Below are 24,268 nucleotides of genomic sequence, written 5' to 3'. Positions count from 1 at the left end.
TTTCAGAACGTTTTCCATTTGGAAATGATCAGCGCTCTGAGTTTCCTTTGGAGAAAGCTACTCAAAATATGCTGGACTGTGTCAAATGTTATACACAGGCGACAGCCTGGAACTGGCCGATGTCCATAGGATTGTCTGGATCAAATGATCTGAGATAATTATCACACTTGTTAGTACTAATCTAGATAATAAGAACTTTTGAGGCTGCTTGGATGACACAGGAATGCTGCTCCTTCCTTCCTTTCATTCCGAAGTGAACTTGCTGATTCCTGTCCAATTGTGCTTCATTTATAGAAGAGGCTCCTTTGAGGTGGGGGAACCTAGCCCCAAACTCTAACCACTACACTGCACTGCCTCCACTACTGCACACTTCCTTGAAATGCTTGCTTGGAGGAAAGTGCAGGGTAAAAATGCCAAGCGGCGCCTTATTGAGGAGCTGAGTGGAAAAGGGATGTCTGATGCAAAATGCCCAGAAACTCTATGCATATGCATGTTATTCATTTACATTAAGATTGAGGAATTCTAAGGTCATACATACATACATACATACATATATATATATATTCATTCATAAATGCACAAGCAAACACATACATAAGTATATAAACCACGCATCTGAAATAGTACAAGAGAACAATCCTGAAGCCATTTTACTCTCCCAAATTGACCTCAAATGTTTCTCTGCAAGGAGGAAGGAAATGGGAAAAGCTTTCCAATTGTCTTTGGACTGTAGGGGCTTACACCTCCCTGTAAATACAGTCTGGCAAGAATCTGTTAAACTGAGCACACTATCAATATGCGTAAGAGATTCAGGAACTAAGTATTTACCATCTCAAAGGAATGGCCAGGCTACCCAGAAAAGGCAGTCAGATAAGGCATTATCAGATATCCTGGCAGACAGGAGAAGTGACACACTCAAATTTCTGCTGGGGGACCACCTCTTTCTGTGATGTATGTATAATGTTTTGGGGGGTGGTCTTCAGCTACAATTTCAAAAATCTATATAAGAGCTTGCACACCAATGTTCTGGGTTCCTCTCCTCCCTCCCTGCATGGGGTGAGCAGGAGACCCTGGTGCAACAGTATAATAAAGATCATGCTTACTAGCTGCTTTGCTTCTCAATATTCTCTGGTTGGCCTCTGTTATTTTCTCCTACTGATAGAGAACCTACATAAGGACTCTATACGGGATCTTGGATACCCCATAAGGGAAAAAGAGCAGTTTTTTCTTATAACACTATTCTGTTCTGTAAGCGTGTATACATTGTGAAGAGTAGCTTGCAACAATTTAAAATGGCAATGTCATGAAATGCAACAAAAAAGCAACCATCAAATAGTTCAAAAAACACAACAAAAAGGCACAGACTGCAGCTAAACATTACATTAAAAAAGAACAACAGCAGATACTTAGCAGACAAAAGCCTCCTGAATAACCATGCCTTTTGTAATCTGAAAAAGACAGCCACAGGTTATCTGCATTATGCAGACCCTCCCTTTACATACATCCAGCTAGTAAAAAAAATATATATGGGCATTTTGCTAGTTCTTTCAGAACTGCCAGTAAACATTACATGGAACTTACCTTCAACTTTCAGGCTGTAATCCTTAGCAGGTGTCTGGTGAAAACAGCCCAAATCTATGAAGCCAGCTTCACTTCCCTGAAATAAGAGTTATATTTTTATCCATATATCAAAGGACAGAAGAGCTCTTGCACTGATGTTTACCTGGTATCACCAGATTGAATTGGTTCCTCTCTTACTGCAGACAGCAATCAAGATTCAGATCACTGCAAAACTAGGGGCATGTGTCTGCTAACACTGGGCAAAAACTGTATTTCAAAGGACGGTTGACTTGGTGACCTGTCTGCCTGCTCAGTCAGTCTGTCATCCTGAAGTTACCTGCTACCTGCTGAGAGGTCACTTCAAGGCCCCTATGCTCCCTTCTTAGGGTTCTTTATCTTTAAATCAGACTTTGACCGGACAGCTCTTCAAATAAAGGATGTCTTCAAATAGAGGACTGTCTTCCGGCAGCTGTTAAAACAGAGCCCCATCCTCTGAAATGTAGGGCACCCAACCACCCTAAATACAGATTAAGTTTCATTTTAATATTGCTTAGAAAACCGGCAGGGAAATGCAACACCAGACAATCTCATAGATTACTTTCATCTCGGGGATTTCCCCAACGCATTAAGTGATTGAAAAGAATGGCTGTTGCTGTTATTGCTTTTATAATGTATGCTGGTTACTCTTTCCTATATGATAGCCACAAATCCTGTTTTAACATTTCAGCAGCACTGGTTAGCTTTGATACGACCCTCAAAGCAATGTAGTAAAAGTTAAGGTTACTAGTACACAAATGCCCCTTTCCCCTAAAAATGGAAAAAATAAAATATTGGACAATGGCAGTTAAGTTACAAGGGGTGGAATTAAAATGCTGCAGTTTGCCAGGTGGAAAAATCCCCTCTCTGCTCCCCTGCACACTGTTCTGGAGGTCCTCCCACCTACCCACCCCCAGCCAATTTCAGACTTCTGCTGACACAGCTCCTTAGTTGAATCCCGCCCTCAACGATTTAAATGAGTGATCCTTGCTGCATCGTAACAATTATTCAAAGCTACTCCTAATGCTGGGAGTTGACAGCATTAATATAACACGGCACAGCAAGTCAAGGGCGCAACATGGGAGTCACTAGGATTGGTATGCACAACTTTTTTCTTGTAAACCGCTTACAGGGTTTTGCTACAATCGAGCAGCATATAAATTACGTTAAATCAAATAAAAGCAAATAGGTGTAAGCTCTGTTTATGCTTTTTCATGCAGCATGCAGGAGCGTACTGCTGTGGCTGAATTCACCAGCCTACCTGCAAAAAGTTAAAAACTACTGCTCTTTTGAGCGTACTTTTTGCAAACCTTAATAACAGATCACCTGGCAAACCAGCAGGGGGCTTTGTGGCAAAGCTTAATTGTTTTTGAAGTTAGAAATTAATTGCAGGTCCTGCAGGATGCCCCGTGCCAAAAACACAATCATATCCTTAATGGCATGGTAGCAGCATTAATTGCAAGATGAAAGCGCAACTATGCTAATGCTGTTCTTGTTTGCACCGCGAGAAAACTTATTAGAGAAGACTATCTGATCACAATCGCTCTGGGCACCAAACTTTTGGAAGGATCTCAAAGCCATGTGCTCCAGGATAATTAAAACTGCTCCTAGATGATCTAGCCATTCAGCTTCTTTTCATAACAGCATCGGCCCTGAGTGCTTCATATTGCAAAACAACCCTGACAAAAAGCAAATACCAGTTATGCAAAGGCTTGCCTGAATCTGAGAAGACCGACCAACAACTCCATCTCCACGCTGCTCTCCCTTCAGGAAGCAAATCAACTGTTACAAACCCCACATTGCACAGATACGTTTTTGAACCGCAGAACACAGTTTTGGAATTGAGTAAAATAGGCTGTTTTCTTGCATGACTCATTTTTGCCTGGCCTTCTGCAGTTTTCCATAAATTAGTCACCCACCCTCCCACTGAGCATATATGCCAGGCATTGTGGGTCAGAGGCACAGACAACATCTGCTTTCAATCCCTGAAAGTATTTCTTTCTCAGCCAATTGGTACATTCAATTCTGCAAGGACGCTGGAGTATCATAGGAACATAGGAATCTGCCTTCCACCAAGTCAAACCTTGGTCCACCTAACTCAGTCTAGTCTACAGCAGCCTTTCTCAACCTTGGATCCCCAGAAGTTGTTGGACTACAAGTCCCATCATCCCTGTGCTGCTAGCTAGGGATGGTGGGAGTTGTAGTCCAACAACATCTGGGGACCCAAGGTTAAAAAAGGCTGGGTTGTAGTGACTGGCAGTATCATCATCTGCATTTCAAGGTTTGTTTCGCTCATGCTGGAGAAGAGGAGCAAGCAGGAATGATCAAGCAGCACAACACAAACCAGGAACATGGATTCATCGTGATGTGCAAATTAAGAGCCTTAATAGTATAGTTATGACATGCTTTTATAAATCTTTAGGTGCCTTGATTGGGGAGATATGGGAATGTAAGTTCAAATCCCCACTCAAACAACAAAGCCAATTAAGTGGGTTTGGGCTTATTCAACTTAACCTGCTTGGTGTGATTGTTGTGCAGCTAAAATGCTGCTTTGAGTTTCTTCATATTGAAGAATGGGGCACAGCTGTAGCAAGTCATACATTCAATAGGATTTGGAGAATTCACAACCAGACATGATGTGGAGAATTCACAATTAGGATTTGGAGAACCCTTCTCTGTTTCAAATACAAAATGAGAAGTTGTCTTCTGAAGTTAGAGCAAAACTTAACTTTCTGTGTGCATTTATTTTTTTTGCAATAGTAGATAGAGGTGGGAGACGATGGGAGAAATGAAGAAGAAACAGAAAGGAAGTGATGAGTAAGAGGGGAAAGAAAAAAAAGCCCAACTAAGATCAGTTTATTGAACAGGAATTAAAAGAAGATGCTTTATGCAGGGAAGGGCTGGGACTTGGAAGCTATGCTGCAGATGCAGAAGATCCCAGTATTAATCACTGGTCTCTTCTCTTCAAAGGAGCAGGGCTTGAGAAGACCCTTCATGAGATCTGGAGACCTACTGTCAAGTTAAGGAAGCCCGGGGCTGGGGAACCTGTGGCCTTCCACATGTTGCCAGACAACATCTCCCATCATCCCTGACCACTAGCCATGTTGGCTGGAGCTGATGGAAGCTAGAGTCCATCTATATCTGGAGTGCCAGAGGTTCTGTGTCCCTGCAGTAGACAATGCTGAGCTAGGTCTGACTCTGTATAAGGCAACTTCATATTGCTAGTCAACCATAACACCCACGACTCTTTTTCCAGGGATTGGGGCAATGAGCGCTTTCCTTTACTTTGTGTATTTTTGTTAAGCAGTGGTACTATTGCGAACAGCAGGTGCAGAGGCAGTTTTAGGAGAACGCGACTGGCTCACCGGCACTAAGCATCAAAACGAAAAGGGCACCACAACAACATTCCCCTGGTCCTATCTCTCCCCTATTTCACTTGGCAGCTATTTATTTAACAAAAATCAGGAATGCACCTGATGGCGAACGCCACATCTAGTTCGGCCTTAACACACACTGAAACCTAATATTTTACTTCCTCCTCTTTGAATACTGTCAACTAGTTCCCATTCATCAGGCGTCTTGTCAGTTTTTATAGGTTTCAAACATTACTCTTCTGTGCAAGTTAACCAGTTTATTTGATGGTGACCTGGGCTCCACAGAGTTTTTCCTCGGGGATTATCTCTATTTAAATCTTATTCGCCTTTTCAACAGAGCCACCCCTGCTGCGTGCTCGGCCTTTAGTTGCATAAAGGGATTGCTCAGACAGTGACCTGCTCTTCCCTTGTCATCTATACAGTCGTGTGGGAGACAAACAGAAGAAATAGGAATCATTTATTTGCTTACTTATTTCACAGCGTTTATATACTGCTTGATTGCAAAAAACCCTCAAAGCAGTTTACAAAAAAATATAAAGAAATAAAGAATAAAATTATCATGGAGAACCAGTTAAAAAGCAATGATTTAAAACAGTAAAAATATATTATGTGGCCAGTTTTGAAGATTGAAGTGGTTGAGAAGGCATATATGGGGGAAGGAGATTTTGCAAGACTCTGTTTCCTTTAATATATAAAATGGACTCCTCCTAGTTTCTGCCTTATTCTACTTTTTCCTGTTTCAACAGTTTCAGATGGAGTTTTGACAAAGCTTAGCTTTTTCATTTGCACAAGGAACCCAGAGTACTGCCTAATACCAGGTCAAATGAATTGTCTGTGGTGCTGAAAGGCAGCAACCCCTTCAGGTGCCAGTCTATCCTGAAGTTCTATCCTGGCACCAGCTTCTCTGATCTTTCTGTAATTGGATATGCCAGTACAGTAGATTCAACGCAGGAGCCTTCTGTACGCAGCAAGTCAAACTATACATTACATGACTAGGAATCCGCAATGGAAGTGATTTGTGGACATTTATATCTTAATGTTTTGATGGGATTGTTTTAGTGTGCATTTTTGTTTACTCCGTATGCTGTGCAACCGTTTTCTATGTTTTTGTAAACCACTTTGAAGCTATTTCGGCATTAGGCAGTACAGACGTAACTTGGATCCTGAACACTTTGCAAGTTGAAAGTTTTGGCTCCCAAACGCCGCAAACCTAGAAATGAGTGTTCCAGTTTGCAAACATTCTTTGGAACCCGAACGTCCGACGCAGCTTCTTATTGGATGCAGGAGCTTCCTGCAGCCAATTGGAAGCCGTGCCTTGGTTTCCAAATGTTTTGGAAGTCAAACGGACTTCCGGAATGGATTCTGTTCAATTTCCGAGGTACCACTGTATATAAATTAATAAATGCTACTCATAATAATACTTGCGGCCCTTTTGCAGGACAGATTCCTGCATGGCTTGGAACCATTACTGCTGTTTTATTATATTTGTGTTATTGGCTGCCTTGTGCACCATTTGGTGGAAAGGCAGGATACAAATATAACAAAGCAACAACAAGCAAGCTAATAAACAAATGTTCTCAGTGAGAAAGTAGCTCAGATAGCCAGGGTTGACAACTTGAATAAAATATTTGGGGGGGCAGATAAGCCCTGGTTCGCATAACTGATCACATGACATAGTACACCCCCCCCATTTGAATGGCAATGTGCCTATCAACTTTGGGGGGGGGCCAGTCCCCCCAGATATTTTAGGGGGGGCTGAAGACCCCTCTGTCCCTAGGAGTTGGCTCCTATGCAGATAGCTCAGCCAGACGTTTAAGTCTGCATGGTAAAAGAAAATGATTTCAAACCATGCAGCAAATCCTCTCCCATAGCCAGGCATTAGAAATAACAAATCTCAAAGTTCCCTGTGAAAAGTGATTACCGTATTTTTCGCTCTATAACACGCACCCGACCATAACATGCACATAGTTTTTAGAGGAGGAAAATCCGTAGGCATGCCACCCATAGGCATTCCCTCCATAACACGCACAGACATTTCCCCTTACTTTTTAGGAGGAAAAAAGTGAGTGTTATGGTGCAAAAAATACGGTACTTGTTAAACCATTCTAGGAACAGTAGGTTTGGGAGGGGAACAGGGGTCTTGCACCAACCCTCAGACCCTTAGAAAACTACAGCTCCCGGAATTCGGGGGGGGGGCATGTCTGTTCAAGGTGATATCACAATGCTTTAAATTTATGATGTGGACATGGCCTTAATTCACCTTCGGTTCACCCGGCAATGGTGAGAACTACCATACTTTCAGGGATTTTTGAACTAATTCAGCAAACTTTGTTCAACCAAACTACGGTAGTTCATTCTGAGCGGTGCAAATGCTGCACTGCCTGTCCTTGACCTGGGAACCTCCCAGGCAAAAAAATTGAGATGCAGTGGTAGGAAGGCTTTTGATAGCACTCTGGTGTGGCCTTGTACCAGGAGTAATTCTGCAGCTAGATGTGGGCTTAGCTACAGTTAACCATAAATCCATCAGGTCTTCTCTTGGATTTGTTGAATGGTGGACAAGGAAACCTTCTCCATTAAATGCACAGAAAGTGATGGAGTTACTGAAAGGATTACTTTGGCCCACTGATTAATCTGCAGTACTTAACTGGTGATGCCCTTTGCCGTCTAGTGTCTGTTTTCAGGGTGGAAGCCTGAAACTCTCCTCTGTGCCTGTAAGGCTTTTAAGGCAAAGAAGGGAGCTTTTTAAACTAGCCCAGCATGCATCTAAGTGTGATCACAAAAGGGCGCTCACTGGGAGACTAAAGCTACTCCTGCCCGTACGGGCCAGTCGTGTCTGACTCGAGGGTTGTGAGCCCATCTCACTTAAGAGGCTGGGGGTCCAGCGCTGTCCGGAGACACTTCCAGGTCACGTGGCCAGCGTGACGAAGCTGCTCTGGCGAGCTGGCACCAGCACAGCACACGGAAACACCGTTTACCTTCCCGCCGGAGTGGTACCTATTTATCTACTTGCACTTAGGGGTGCTTTCGAACTGCTAGGTGGGCAGGAGCTGGGACCGAAAGACGGGAGCTCACCCCGCCGCAGGGATTCGAACCGCCGACCATGCGATCGGCAAGCCCTAGGCGCTGAGGTTTTACCCACAGCGCCACCTGCGCCCCCACTGGGAGATTGCTGGGTAATAAATAGTTAATAACACTTTTATGCATTGCTAGCATTCAACCTGCTGAGAATGCCAGCGTCCAGCCCTGGCACATGAAAAGAAGTGTGTCTGAACATGCACAGAGCACCTTTTCCCTCGCCCATTGAAAAGAGGACAATGCTGGCCTGAGTGACGCTGGCCCTTTTCATCTTAGAATTTGGGCACTGCCTAAATCCTCAAGGATTAAGAAAGCAATTTAAGAATATTGCCAGCGCAGAATAATTTCAGGGTGGCAATAACCTTGCAGATGCCTGACTGTAAGAATTCTCCCTAAGCAGGCTTTTTGAATCATATGTTTATCCCTGCTCATCTCCCTGCTTAAACTGGGATTTGGCACTCTATGAGAAAACAGGCTTCCCTCGAAAGAGGTACCAGTCACAGGATGTTGCCTGGGGACATTTACGATTCATGTGCCTTTGTAGTGATTTTGTTAGCTCCAGGTGGCTGACAGCAAGTCCAGTGCCTGATGGGAAAGATCTGTATATACCATAACAAAGGCAGATTTAAAGAGGGATTTATTTAAAAGAGGATCTGGTGGCTTTGAAGAATGCAATGAAGAGATTTACTACCCTTCCAAATGTACAGTGGAAGATTGCACAGCGACTCTGGACAATTGTGTGTGTGTGTGTGTAGCGTGTGTAGCACTGGCAGCTGTTCCAATATTTTTAATCGACACCATCTCCAAATGGCTGCTCCTTACTCCCCCACTCCCCTTCCACAAAGGATATATTTTATTCACTTATACACAAATATCTATCTCCATTTTCTCCTCTGAAAGGAAATGCTCAAAGCAGCAAATGAAGTAGAAAAGCAAACACAGGAAATAACATTAGCAACATGGAGCTCCAACCCAGAAATGCACACACAATCAGGTCTTGTAGCTGACTTTTGTAAATGCAGTGGGTCAGCTCAGGTATCATAATCCCTGTGTAATAAAACGTGGGTAAAATCTACAGCTTATCCTTACATCTGAAATGGGAAACTGTGACTTAAAGGCCTGGTTCACGACGTAATTTAGTTCCACGCAACGGAGGCTGGGAAAGCCTTGGTCTCTCACACTTCCACTTTCCCTCTCCTTTGGTGCAGTTGCAAGCAGTGGCGGAGGAACCCTCTCTAGCACTCGGGGCGCGATGCCGAGGGGTGGGGCAAACTGCCTGGTGACGCACACGCAATGTCCATACAGACTGCGCACACGTGGCAGCCCATACGGTTGTTGTGTGAGAGGAGCCCATACTTACTGCACGCGCCCTCGGCCACTCTACAGCTGGGGGGTGGAAGGGGCCATCTTGTCACCCCCCCCAGAGTGTCACCCGGGGCGGCCTGCCCCCTCTGCCCACCACTTCGTACGCCCCTGGTTGCAAGGAGATCAGAAGCATTCGCACCCATGTTTAAACTAGCCACGGTTTCTCACTATGTCTGAAAAGGATAAACCGTGGATAGTTAAAACCACAGTTTACGGAAATACACCAAGGTCAGATCATGGTTTATGATCCTGATTTGTTCCAAAAAACCTCTGACTACAGTTTCCGATTCAGATGTTAATGACAAACGGAGGTTAACATGGTTTATGATCCTGATTCGTTCCAATAAAACCTTTAACTACAGTTTCCGATTCAGATGTTAATGACAAACTGAGGTTAACATAAGAACATAAGAAGAGCCTGCTGATCCCTCTAGTCCAGCATCCTGTCTTACAGGGGCCAACCAAATGCTTCTGGGAAACCCACAACCAGGACCTGAGCTTCTGCAGTTTCCAGCAACTGATATTCAGAAGCATTACCGTCTTCTTTGACTGTGGAGGTAGCGCACAGTCCTCATAGCTAGCAGCCGCTGATAAGTCTTATTCTCCAGCCCACTGTACAGAAATGCATCAAGCTGTTGGCACCTCCATTCTTCCTCTGCCAGCACATGGTGGGCTAGCAATTTTCTGCGCAGGCTAATGACTTTTGCGGAAATTATTTCCAAAGCTGTGAAGCCACAGTCCGCACACAACTCCCACGCCAAGCCCTTTGTGCTGAATAAACACAGCGACGGGCCAAGCTGTCTCCTCCCAAGCTTCACAGGGGTTTTTGCCAGCTTGTGTCACGCAGAACATAACACAGGCCATCACCTGCCACCTTCTGCTGCATTCCGCCAGGAATGAAAAATGTGTGTCTTCCCAGGGGCCCAAGAGAAACCTGTCAGGTCACATGTGCAATGTAAGCAATGCGACTCCCATTAACCTGTCACTAATTCAACCTGGAGAGAATGGCGTGTTGTGCTTTATTTCTTTTAAGGGCTGTGCTCCTCAGGTTCTCCGCTGAAGTTGCCAGGAAGATACCGGTAGTTAAGCTGTCACTTAAAGAGTTGGGAAGAGGCCAGCTCCTCTTAAACCTCCAGACACTGATCAGATAGTAATGACTCTCAGTCATCGCTGACCTGATCTGGAGAGACACCAGCCACCCAGGTCTCAAATCTCTTTATTAAAGCTCCTTCGGGTTGGTTAGCAGAGTCACCTTTGACTGGTTAGGTACAGGTGCCTACTTGAAAAAAAAAAAGTTTAGCGGAACTGTCCCCTTGCCATTCATTTGTTCCAGTAATTACTGGTATTGCAGGCTTTAAGTGTTTCAGGTAGTACATTAATCAACTAAATGCTAGTTGATTAATTGGCAGGGATCATTTTAATGGGTCCGGGCAAACATAACCACTGGGTCTGAGAGTTAAGGACAGAGTTATCTGGCTGTATTTAAGCATCTGATTCTTGTTTGAGGTGACTTATACTGCTGTTTATTTCATTTTGAAATGGCACCCCAGCGGTTGCCAATCCCTTTGGGGCTTGGGGGCAGATTTGCAAACCGGACAAACAGCACGACACACCGTAACCATGCACAAACCATGTGGATACATGGTACAACCACCAACACACTTCACCAGCTCCCTGATCCTTTCAGCTGGAATTATTTGATTCAGAGACCTTCTCTGCATGTAAGGCAGGTGATCTACCCACTGAGATATGCTGCTTAATTGGGGATATTAGGTGCCTCCCCTGATGCCACATCATTGGTGATATGTATTAAATCCTCTATGGTCATGCTGCTTAACTTATACCAGCCTTGTATTTAAGCACGAGCTTGGCAGCCGTAGGCAAGAAGGCACCGCACAGAAGCGAGTAAGCAGGCTGGCAGAAAATACTTCCTCCTGCTATGGGAATGCAGTGGGCAGCTGACTTAGACACAGAGCTCTCTGTCCTTCTTCTGTCATCTCCTGGCAACCTAGGATTCCCCCCCCCAGGGTATTATTATTATTATTATTATTATTATTATTATTATTATTATTATCATTATTTTACAAGGCTGGTTCTCAGATGAAAAAGCTCAAATAGCCCTTGCCAGCCAAACGGTTGTATTGTTGTGCTGTGGGTTTTCTGGGGGAACTGTTAAATTGGGAGCATTTCCGGGGGGGGGGTGGCTTTATGCAAACCAGGCCAATTTGCATATGACAATTTTCATTGTTTTTCTTTTACTTTGGATTGGACTTGTCATCTGAATGAGCATTCTTTTCCCATGGGCGTTTTCCAAAGATGATTTGAAAACTTTCACGCTGGGTTAAACAAGATAGCGACTTCACCCGGAAAATCTGTTTTCCGGGGTAAGCTTTTTGGCATTTCCCCTCTTGTTGCCCTGACGCGTTCCTGGGCTACCCCTCTGAGCACATGCAGTCTACAGTTGCAAAGCACAGCATGGGAATGACTGGAGAGTCAGTGCTGTGGGGCAATTCTTTGCAAGCTGTCCCATTAGAAAGGAAGGGCTCTAGCCTCCTGCTTCATCTGACATGCTTCAGTCTTTCCTTGCAAGAAGATCAGAGGCGGTGTGTGTGTATGTGTGTAAGGACACAGACCAGCAACTCACTTGCATCCACATGCAAGGAATGGCCACCAGCTGTGTTTGAATCTACTTAAAGATAAGTTTTACATTTAACAACAACTTTTTAAATTATTTATACCCCGCCCATCTGGCTGGGTTTCCCTAGCCACTCTGGGAGGCTCCTAACAGAACATTAAAAACACGATAAAAGATCAAACATTAAAACTTCCCTAAACAGGGCTGCTTTCAGATATCTTCTAAAAGTCCGATAGTTGTTTATTTCCTTGACATCTTATGGGAGGGCGTTCCACAGGGCGGGAGCCACTACCGAGAAGGCCCTCTGCCTGGTTCCCTGTAACCTCCCTTCTTGCAGTGAGGGAACCGCCAAAAGGCCCTCAGCGCTGGACCTCAGTGTCTGGGCTGAACGATGGGGGTGGAGACGCTCCTTCAGGTATACTGGGCCAAGGCTGTTTAGGGCTTTAAAGGTCAGCACCAACACTTTGAATTGTGATTGGAAATGTACTGGGAGCCAATGTAGGTCTTTCAGGACTGGTGTTATATGGTAGTAGTAGTAATAATAATAATACCAAACCTTCCTAGTGGTGCAGCAATAAAACTGCTAGAACATTTAGCAAAGCTAAGCAGGGTCTGGAGGGTCTGGTCTGGTCTCAGATTGGATGGGGGTCTCTGTGTTGAGATTCCTGTATTACAGAGAGTTGGACTAGAGCGGTTCTCAAGCTGTGGGTCCCCAGATGTTGTTGGACTACAACTCCCATCATCTCTGAGCTCTGGCCTTGCTAGCTAGGGGTGATGGGAGTTGTAGTTCAACAACATCTGGGGACCCACAGGTTGAGAAAGGCTGGTTAGAGGATCCTTGGGGTTGCCTCCAACTCTACAATTCTCTGACTCTAACAACACCAGAAAAAAGTGGTCAGCCAAACATAGGAAGCTGCATTCTGTCGAGTCAGACACCTTGCTTCCTCTAGCTCAGTGTTATCTATAATGACTAGTGGTAGCTTTCCAGGGTTTTAGACAGCGGATATTCCTAAGCCTTCCTTGAGATGCCAAGGATTGAACCTGGAATCTGAATGCAAAGCAGACCCTACAGCCCTTCCCCAAACGTCTATGATGCTGTTATATTTGCCTTAGAAAGCATTGCCTTTCTCTATGCAGAGTAATCAAGACCTAAAGTCTAATTTCTGCACAACATGGGCAAAGCCAGCCCACTAATTATGCTGCTTGAGCCAGAAGAACAAAAATTTGCCTTGCAAAACCCAATAGGCTAGAGGGTGGGGGAAGGGATCTCGTTCTTCCATGATGCAGATTAGGCCAGAAGCAGTGCGTCCTATCATTAAAATTGGTCCGAGCTGCTTAATATAGCCAAAACGAAGAGCTCAACCTCCTGTGAGTCACTGTCCTTGCAGGAAGGCTGATGGCTTCCTGGGAGGGACTCAATTCAATTTCTTGGTTTCAGGGTGGATTTCAGTGAGTGACGAAGAGACCAGGCCTCCAGAGCCCTGATTTACTCTCCTAAAATGGTGATTCATTTCTGCAAAGCACAGTGTTCTTAATAAATGACATCTGTTTGTTCCTTTCACTAGCCCTGTAGGGTTGAAAGCCAGCCTTGCAGCCTACCCCTGCAAAACTGGTTTGTTCAGAAGAACCATCTGTTGTCTGAACTGGGCAGCCAGATATGTAGGGCTGGCCAATGTGTGGCCCTCTAGATGTTGTTGGATAACCGCTCCATCATCCTTGACCTTTGGCCATGCTGACTGGGGTTGATGGGAGTTGGGGACCAACAACATCAGTGAGGCAACAAGGGTCCGCATTCCAGACCCACAGAGAGAAGTGTCCAGTACTGAAGACAGGGCTTGAATTGGAGTCACAGAATCTGTTTCCAATGACAGCCCAGCTAACATGGTGCCCTCCTGATGCTGTTGGACTACAACTCCCATGAGCCTTAACCAACATAGCCAGCAGTCAGAGAAGATGGGAGCTGTAGTCAAGGATACTGGAACATTGACAACCGCCATCTTACAGGGCATGCCCTGAGGCAAATAATTTTATGCATCTATTTATGAATAGCCTTTCACATGTGACTCAAGGCCATTTGCAAACACACCACTAAGTACAGCTAAAAATTCAGAAATAGTACAGAAACACAGCTAAGTATTTAAACACAATACAAAACTGACAACTAAGGCAGAGGCCTTTTTCATCCATCTGGAACAGGTTGGCGAAAAAAGAATGTCTTCAAATGTTTCTGGAAACTACAAACAGCAGGGGTAGCTAAAAGGAGATGCTGTTTGGCAAAATCGGGGCAGCCACACTGAAAGTTCTGCTCTGAGTTACAGTGGAGGGGACTTCTGATATTTTAGGGACATGAAGGAGAACTTTCCCCCGACAGTTGTAGTGACTTGCTAGGTGTATGAGGTGTTTAGGCCATGGGTAGGCAAACTAAGGTCCGCGGGCTGGATCCGGCCCAATTGCCTTCTCAATCTGGCCCGCAGATGGTCCGGGAATCAGCGTGTTTTTACATGAGTAGAATGTGTGCTTTTATTTAAAATGCATCTCTGGGTTATTTGTGGGGCATAGGAATTTGTTCATTTCCCCCCAAAAAAATATAGTCCGGCCCCCCACAAGGTCTGAGGAACAGTGGACTGGCCCCCTACTGAAAAAGTTTGCTGACCCCTGTTAGGCAGTCTGTCAAGTAACTTTGTCCTGAGTCTAAGGTTAATAAACTACTGTTCCCTCGCCCAAATCTCTGCATCTGAAAATTTTCCTTGCACAGATCTCCAGGGTTTTCAGGGTCCGGATTGCAAAGAGGCACCCAAGCACGGAATTCCCTACAGACGTTTGTGCTAAACATGTGAAGGTCAGGCATGGTGGAAGGGGCACACACATGTCCCAAATCCCCTTGTAAACTTCTTTCCATTGCATGTTCAGGCTGAGCGCCCAAAGAATGTGTAAATATTTTTGATGGGGAAAGTGCAAAAAGCAAAAGATCGCAGGAGGCACCACTTGGGTGACTATCAGCGGTAGATTGGTCAAACCAATCAATAAAAGGAAACACCTTTATCAGATTTTGGGGTGTGGGTGGAATTTTTGAGAATGAGCATCCTGTGACCAGTTTATTCTGATGAGCAAGTTAAAGGCTCCCTAAGACTTGCTGAAAAAACACTGAGGTTTCCTGCCGAGATGCAAGTCACGGAGGAAATGAGAAGTTGGTTTCTTTCAAGAGCCTATTGGCTGGAACGCTTCGTGACGGGGAGCTGCTGCGAAGCTGTTGCCTCCCTGTTGTGCACCTTCTAGCTTGCTACATATTGGAAGCTCCTCTGAAAACCATTAAAAATAATTGGTGACGCCGTCTCTTCTTTAAAAAGAAACAATGGCTTGTTGTGGAATCCTGGGCCAGGCTGGCACACCTTCTGAATATGTGGGTAAACTATTTAGAAGCAGGCATATATTAGAGAAGAACCATAAGGACCAGTTCTTGAGCACCTTGTCATGGACTGGCTGGATGCAAAGGAGTGGAACCCCCAGGGGAAGAAGGCTCAGAGCCAGGGGATTGGTGTTGGGATGATGATGAGTGGTCCAAGGGAGAAGGGGGAGCAGACTGTGGCCTCCTGTTGTTAAGTGTGGCTGTCCAGAAGCCCATGAAAAGGACTTGAGCACAACTCTCCCCACTTGCAATGTCTAGAAACTGGTATTCAGAGGCACTGCTGCCCCCAACAGCGGAGGTGGAATACAGGTACCATGGCTGATAGTCACTGATAACTTTATCCTCCACGAATTTGTCAAATCACGGGAGGAATCTGTGGCTAGCCAAGGAGGGGCCAAATGAGGGTCCAACGTGCGGGGGGGGTTCAGCTGGGAATGCAAGCCGCACCTCCAGAACTCAAGGAAAGCCTTTTTGGCAAGGCCTGACATGCTTCGGTGTAAACATGGGGCTTGGCTTCTCCTCTGGCGGCAGATAAAAGAGAAGAGCAGATGGCTTAAAAGGGAACGCAACGCACGGTGGCAGAGAGGAAAGGATGCAGCTAATTCCCTGGGAATTAAATCCCTCACATTGAGAGTTTTAGAAGCAAGGAGAAGAAGAAGAAAGGCTGGGGAGGAAACTGGATTCGGCAGAACTCTCCTAAGGAAAAAGTGGAAGGTGTTACAAGGAGAGAGACTACAAGCCTGTGTGCTGCTTTTGAGTTTGGGGAAGGGAATCTCGAAAAGATGGGTGGGTAAAGGGATTAAGGGTGTGTCTGTAAGGAAGCTGGTTCTTGCTTGTGCTTCGGCTCCTAGTGCAGGAGTGTAAACTCTTAAGAGCAGGAGCACCAGAGAACCTCACGCCTATAGTTCTCTTGCAGCTTGTATCCCAGCCAGTTGTCCCTACCCATCAAGTTCAGTACTGGTGTCTCTGACGTCCTCCAGATGTTTTGGACCACAACTGCCAACAGCCCCAGCCAAACCATTAGCTGGTTAGGGCTGATGGGAACGGTAGTCCAAAACAGTTTTATTATTTATACCCCACTCAACTGGCTGGGTTTTCCCCGCCACTCTGGGTGGCTCTAAATGGTTCCACTAAATGGCTGGGGAGCTCCATGGCTACAGATAGGGCCTTTTCCACCGGGAAATGCCAGGGATTGTACCAGGGGTGCTCTGCATACAAAGCATGTGCTCCACCCTTAACTCATATAATTTTCCTAACCCTTCTCTCTCTTTGGCGATCACTCGTAGCCGAGTAAGATTGTCTTCCATAAACACAGTTTTAACAACGAGTCCGTAAGTGACTGTGGAGGCCAATTCTGGATCCACACATCCTTCCACAGTAGGGACATTGGTTTCCGGGCAGGAGTTGATCACGGTGTGGATTTGCCAAGCATGCCTTCCTCCTAGCACATTTCTCCCTTGCGTCCTGAGTTCGAGTGTCTTCAAAGCCCATGACACCTTTGGTAAAGGCTGTTCTCCAACTGGAGCGCTCGCAGGCCAGTGTTTCTCAGTTGTCAATGTTTGTACTACATTTTTTTTAGATTTGCCTTGAAACAAACCTCTTTTCTGACCACCAGCAACTCATACTGCTTACAACACACCCTCCCTGTTGTATATGTAAATCCACTTAAAGGTTATGCTCCATGCAACTGATGAAACAGAGACTTGTCCACTAATGCTATAATAAGGCTGCTAGTTTTTAAGATGCACCCAAGACTCAGTTTGACCCCGTGGCATCTGTCTACCTTGCAACGCCAAACTGTTTCTCTCTCTATAGATACAGCATCCCCCCAGCACCAGTGTGTAAGAACATAGGAAGAGCCTGCTGGATCAGGCCAATAATGGCCCATCTAGTCCAGCATCCTGTTCTTATAGCGGCCAACCAGATGCCTGTGGGAAACCGGCAAACAGGACCCAAACCAAAGTACACTCTCCCCTCCTGTGGTTTCCAGCCACTGGTTATTCAGAAGCAATACTGGCTCCAGTCCCGGAGGCAGAGTCCAGTCATCATAGCTAGCCAGCTACTGTGAAATGTGTCACTGTCGCCAGCCACTAAGTGCCTTTTCTGGCTCTCCAAAACCATCGAGCAAAACCCTTTGCCTAGCTCTAGAAACACCTGTTGAAGATCACTGCCCGTTGGTGAGTCCTCAGGTTAAACAAAGGTTGGTAGCCTTTTCCAGATAACACCACACAACAGGACTGTGTTATACAGAGGTGTGTTAATAAAAGGGTGTTGCTGGATTTCAGCCGCAGACAGCAGGGCCAATAGCCAGGGATCATAGATCTGTAGAGTTGGAAGTGACTACGATACGATAATCTTTATTGTCATTGTCCCATACAGAACAACGAAATTGAAAAATCTACATAAAACATTCAAAACTCAGCAAGCCTGCTATCCCAGCTATCCCAACCTGGTTAGTCCCCTAAAAACTCTGATACCCCAATTTTAAATACAATATACTCCCATAGAGACTCCTTACACTGCGTTTAAACCAAAATCACATTTGGGTAGAAACTGTTTCTCAGGTGGCTAGTCCTAGTCTTTATAACCCTGTACCTTCTTCCAGAAGGCAGAAGCTGAAAGAGATCATTTCCGGGGTGTGCACTATCCTGCGCTATCTCTGCAGCTTTCTTATGGCACCTGGAAGCATAGATTTGATCCAAGGTGGGAAGAGTGCAATTGGCTATAAATAATTCGTTCGAACAAACCCTGACTCCCCTCCAGTGAGCTTTCAGCATCTGCATGCGCCGCCATCTTGGAAACTTGGACCACCCATCTGGTGGTCTTTCTCCCAATGTGGTGCTCAAACCCAAGACCTTGAGATCAAGCGTCTCACGCTCTACCAACTGAGCTATCTAAGGTGGGAGCTGCAGTTCAACAACAGTCCAAGAGACAGACATCCCTCCCACCCTGGCCCTAATACAGTAAAAGGAACATATTGAGCGGCCTCTCTTAAGTCCACAAATCTTAAAGGCTGTTGGCTGTCTTTCCCTCTGCACAAAAGAGCTGGATGGTTTGCCATGAATGCTTTGAAGCTGGCCAATGGCAAGCAATTTATTCTGCCCTCCTCTTGTTTCCCTGCTGAATCGGGTGGGTCTTCCATGCCCAGCCTCTTTCGTGCAGGCGCCTCCCTTTCTGGAAAGAGATATTTTGTTTATCCCTTGCAGAGACAGGCCCACCAAGCAGCCGCCAGTGGGAAGGCACCAAAGGGTGCCAACAACACACATCTACGATGCAAAAAGGTCATCACGTGCCGGGCTGTAATTATACCCCGGAGAGCAGCTCTTTTGGCGGTTTAACTCTGCAGAGGCACAAGCCAAGACTTGTCCACAATGCTAATGGGTGGATAATGAACGTGTTTCACTCAGAGGACAAGCCATAGTGTTACAATAATCTGATGAACAAAATGTTAACATGTTTCTCCACCCGCCCCGCCCCACCCCTTTAGGTCCTACCTGGAGCCATTAATAAAGACGTAAAGGAGGAGGCCTCAGGAGGGCTCCTGAAACTAATTAATGTGTGCTTCTACTTGGCATTAAGAAGAACGCTTAGCATTTAAACAGGGGATTTCAAAGTGCTCTACGTATATCATCTCAATGATGTTTAGAACAGGTACAGTAATGCACAGGTAATGGGGGGGAATTAAATTGATGCAAAACAGCAAAACCCTAAAAATAAGTAGTCTGCAATACATAAACGTATGCATTTAATGCTGCAATTAAAACACACTTTAATAAAATTTAAGCAGCAGTTCCATGCACACCCATACTGTACCTGCAGCACCGAATGCAGTAGGATTGCCTAATCCACTGACTTCTTAGCATTCTTCAGTTGCCTCTAAGGTGAGGTGCCTATTCGACTGCTTCAATCTGCAGATTTGCACCTTTTACAAAGGCCATATATTGTTTATTCTGCATTTGGAGTCAGTTCCTTTGGAACTCCCTGCCGATTGACATTAAGAAGGTGCCCTTGCTGTTTTGCTTTAGAGACCTGCTGAAAATGCTTACCCAGACAGGTAATTTAGTTACCTATATTCATTCTAAAGTTGTATTGATTTTCATCTGTGTTTGCATGGTGTTTGTTTTATGTACATTTGTTTTTCATTGCTTTCTGGATTTTAGCTGTGTTTCACTTTGGACAGCTTTTTGATTAAGCACTTAAATCATCCAAACAAACCAACAATGCCTTTGTGCTCATTGCATTGGAAGGCTAGAACGGGCTCACTTTTTGCTGAGCAGCCAGCCAGCACACTACCTTTGCAGTGTCCCTTATATCTCCCTAAGGGAAGATATATGTGTTTAATATTTTAATATTCTGTTGGGAGCCACCCAGGGTGGCTGGGGAACCGAGCCAGATGGGTGGGGTATAAATAATAAATTGTTGTTGTTGCTTTTTTAGGCTGGAAGCTCAAGGATGGTATAAGATATCCATATACCCACTGGCTTGGCTCAGGCACAATTAGCAGTGCTGGTGTCCAATCACAGAAGGCAAACAGGTGCGATTGGAGAAGTTTCTCCACCAACGTCTACCTGTGTTTTCCCACAGCTATATACTTGCACCTTGCACGAGCACCCTAAGTATCTTGTTTTCAGTTTATGCTTATGCTACAACTTACAAATATTATTCAAATTAGGAAAGGTAGGCAAAGGAAATAAGAACATTGTTGGAAACTGCCCGTTTTCCTCATGTTTTCAAAGAGTAAGGTGGATCATAAAGCTAAAACATTGTGTTTTCTTGGGAACACTGTAAGAACGAGAGCAAAAAATTATCAAGGGTTGTATTCAACTAACTTTTACTCAGAGTAGACAAATTGAAATTAATGGGCCTAAATTAGTAGTCATGGCCATTGATTTTGGTGGGTCTTCTCTGAATAAAAACTAGAGACATATATAGGACAATTGCATGTTGATCCCACTGTCCCTTTCTGCAGACCAGAAAGGATGGAGCTGGAATGAGAGCTGTGCTTCAGTGGTCAAGCAGCTCAGGCTGTACATAGCAGCTGAAGGCTCCATCCCTAGTTCAGAACAGGTGTATCCCTGCGCCTCCCCTCCTCCCGAGTCACTTCACATGCTGCTAGGCAGACACTTCTGCACCTGCTCTGCAGTTCCTGCTCAACTGTCTCCTCTGCGGGTGGGTCTGTCAGACAGCCACAAACCCAGGCAGCTGGTAGGGGGACCTCCAGTCCAAGGAATCCTAGGAACTGGAGTTTGCTAAGGGTGGTAGGAAACTGTACCTCTGTGAAGAGTAGACTACAGTGGGCTGGGGTGTGTGTATGTGCTTTTAAGTGTATGGTGTGCACACAGCTCATCCTCTGGCTAAGCAGGGATTTGACCCCTGTACCAAATTGCAGCCTTCTATCCACTAAAAGAGCAGCGGCACTGGAACATACGTACGGTGGTACCTCTAGTTGCGGACACGATCCGTTCCAGGGTGCCGTTCGCCCCCCGAAAAGTCCGTAACCAGAGCGGCACTTCTGCGCAAGCGCAGAGTGCAATAGAGCACTTCTGTGCATGCACAAAGCACACAGAATGCTTCTGCACACGTGCGCATGGTGAAACCCGGAAGTATACACTTCCAGGTTTGCCGCGTTCTCAAACCGAAAAGACAAATTTTGCTAATCCTCTTTTAAAGCCATCTATGTTGGTAACCATTAGTGGCTGATAGTGAGTTCCATAGCCTGCCGATCAGAAGGTCGGAGGTTCGAATCTGCACGATGGGGTGAGCTTCCGTTGCTCTGTCCCAGCTCCTGCCAACCTAGCAGTTGAAAAGCACGCCAGTGCAAGTACCGGTAGATAAATAGGTACTGCTGTGGTGGGAAGGTAAAAGGCGTTTCCATGCACTCTGGTTTCTGTCACGGTGTTGCAGAAGCAGTTTAGTCATGCTGGCCATGACCCGTAAAGCTGTCTGTGGACGAACACCAGCTCTCTTGGCCTGAAAGCGAGATAAGCACCGCACCCCATAGTCGCATTTGACTGGGCTTAACCATCCAGGAGTCCTTTACCTTTTTTACCTTTTTAGTTTAACTATGTGGTGCATAAAGAAGTACTACAGAAGTTCTCTCTCTGCCACCTCCCCTTCTGGCTTTCCTAAGAGTCAAAGGTTTCAAGCTACTTTGGGAAGAATCCTGCCCACTGCATTTGACGTTTTGGAGGGAAGTGTGCCAGCCCATTTCAGACCAAGGAATTATTAACTTGCTTTTGCACCCATGAAGGCACCAAGTCATGATTTCCCCACTCGCATGCTAAGTAGAGCAAATATAACTATTTTAGGATGAAGTGAAAATGGTTCTTAAGATTCGCGACCCCTACAGACAGGTGGCAAAATTTAGGTGGAGGGGATTTGCCAAATATTCTCCAGAACAATTGTAGGTAGAACATGAGACTCTTAATCTCAGGGTCATGGGTTTGAGCCCCACGTAGGGCAAAAGATTACTGCATTGCCAGGGGTTAGACTAGATGACCCTCGTGGTCCCTTCCAACCCTGCAATTCTATGATGGAACTACTGGATTATAGGGAATTACAACAAAGGGCCGCAGCTCAAAGGTAGAGGAAGTGATCTGTATGCCGAAGCCCCCTCCCCGCCCCATTCCGATCCCCGGCGTTGGAGGAGGAAGAAGCGGAAGAAAATGGAACAGAAAAATATATTCGAGTCAGTTAATTCTGAATGAAACTCTCTTGTTAGTGTCTATTGGTCAGCGAGCTAAGAGAGGAGGGCTGGGAGGAGCTCAGACCGAGGCCGTCCCTTCTTTCGGTAGTATTAAAACAAAAATAAACAGTTACTTCTGGACCCACAATTACGCATGAAATTCTCCACTGGGGGGAAAATGAGGGAGGAGGATTTCGCCAAATGTCGGAGGCGGAACAGAAGTTATTTTTTCGGAGAACACCCCCCACTCCGCACACACAACAACAAAACTATCAGGAAATGTATCTCTGAGAAAATAGCGGCCCAGCTGTTAAAATATATTCTCTCTCTCTCTCTCTCTCTCTCTCTCTAAAAAAAGGCGCCTTTTTCCAGAGGCTCCTCCTTCCACGAACTATAAATAAACCGCTACATTGTGTACGATACAAGGAGGCAATTGCACAACCGGCCCCTTTCTGCCAGCGCCCCTCGCTCCCCCCCCATCTCTGCTCCTCGCATTTTTCAGTTTCTGTTTTACAGAAAGACTAGTCTGTCACCCGATACAAGAAAGTCCCCCTCTCCATTTGCCTTTCCATAGCGCACCGCGAGTGCCGCATGCAGCACCTCCGCCTGCAGCCCTAAAGGACACCCGGAGACTTCCTTCCAACATGCAGAGGCAGTTAGGATCCGCGCCGCGCGCAAACCGCTTTCACCACCAATCTATCTATGCGGCAGCGGGGAATCTAATAGTAATAGCAATCGATACATTATTAGCGTCCGGAAACACAGCCGGTGGTCACGCTGCCCCGCGCCGCTTCGAAAAGTTCCCAGGCTTCAGCCTTAGAACTAGGAGGGGACCGGTAGGCGACACTCGGCTCGGGGTGGAATTTCCCCGTCTGCGCTTTCAGCGCGCGCGACGACCGCCAGACCCCGAGGAGGGCAGACTGGGCGGGGGGGGGGGGGCATGAAAAGTTTTGCCTGCCCATCTCCGAGGAAGCGGGGGAGATGATCCCCGTCAAGGGAAGAAGGGGGCACCCATTTGCCAGCAGCCGGTGCCCCCGAACCGAGGCTGAGGGTGGCGCCATCGCCTGTCAAAGTGACCGCAAAGGCGAGCTCCGGTCGCGCGGCCGAGGGAAGCCCCGCTGTGGGTCGTCCAAAGTCAGCCCGAGCGCGCCACTCACCTAAAAGGCATGGAGAGACGGAGGGAGCGCGCGAGGATCCCGGTGCAGAGGAGGCTCCTGCAGCAAAATAAAGGCAGCCAGCAGCCGGAGGGCTCCAGGACCCGGAGCTGCGGCGGGGCCGTCGCTGGCGTTGCCGGAGACTCCTCCCTCTGGGCCTCGCTCTCTCCGCCTTCGCCGCCGCTGGCCCTGCCTGCGATCGGCCGGGCTCATCGCTCCGCTCTGCAGAGCGCTGCGCAAAGGCGCGGCGGACAGGTGTCCGGGGACGCTTTGGCTGAGCGCGCCCCGGGATCGAAGGTGCGGGGCGCTTGCTGCAGCTCTTATCTTCCGGGGTCGCTGGGATGGCGGCGCTCGGGGCTTGTGTTATGTAAGCGCGTCAGGAGGGACCGCTTAAGAGGCCGGACGAGGCTTATGCAATGGCCAGATGCTCCCTAGGGGTCGAGGCTTGCAGTTGCGGGAACGAGTTTATATACCAAATTCACATAGCCTGCATTGGCACGATGGCGCCTTTGAACTTCACGCCGCCGCCCCCTCTTAGCCGTGGCCTTTTGCGCGTTCAAGGTTGCCGCATTCAAAAACACAAGGGGTGCAGGTTAGTTTGGCGCGTTGCAGTTTGGTTTGGCTTTCCTTGCTGGAATCGCGTAGGCTTCTCAACCCCTTTGAACCACAGTAACTTTATACTGGGCGCCTTTCCCTCCCTACACACGCAGGGCGCACCACACCAATCATGGGCATAGCCGGGGGGGGGCAGCTCCCCCCCCCCCGAATCAAGAAAATAAAAATACTTACCTAAAAGTAGAAATAATCAAAGTACATTGAAATGATCTCTGAGATACCACAATCTCCCTCCCTAACGAACATTTCCCTAGAAAAAGTCAGTGCCTGCTTTTGTTCCACTGATACATGGAGCATGTCATTTTGTTTATTGTAAAACAAAGCAAAACTATCCCACAGTATGAAAAAAACCTATAGGCAGCA

At 46.4% G+C, this 24,268-nt stretch overlaps 1 protein-coding gene across 1 annotated transcript in view; it reads right to left on the bottom strand.

Moving 5' to 3' along the window:
* SYNE3 (spectrin repeat containing nuclear envelope family member 3) overlaps positions 1-23,654 on the bottom strand; it is an 89,638-nt gene extending 65,984 nt beyond the window's left edge. Inside the window, exons 1-2 of the mRNA XM_053375800.1 lie at positions 23,294-23,654; positions 1,582-1,657 (exon numbers count right to left, since the gene is read on the bottom strand). The gene's annotated coding sequence lies outside the window, so the exon portion shown is untranslated. The remainder of the gene's footprint in view (positions 1-1,581; positions 1,658-23,293) is intronic.
* Between the last annotated feature and the right edge of the window lie 614 nt (positions 23,655-24,268).

This window comes from Podarcis raffonei, chromosome 1 (genome assembly GCF_027172205.1).
Source record: "Podarcis raffonei isolate rPodRaf1 chromosome 1, rPodRaf1.pri, whole genome shotgun sequence".
Classification (NCBI taxonomy): domain Eukaryota; kingdom Metazoa; phylum Chordata; class Lepidosauria; order Squamata; family Lacertidae; genus Podarcis; species Podarcis raffonei.
Note: the sequence above shows the minus strand (reverse complement) of the source record. Positions and strands in the feature narration are given on the sequence as shown.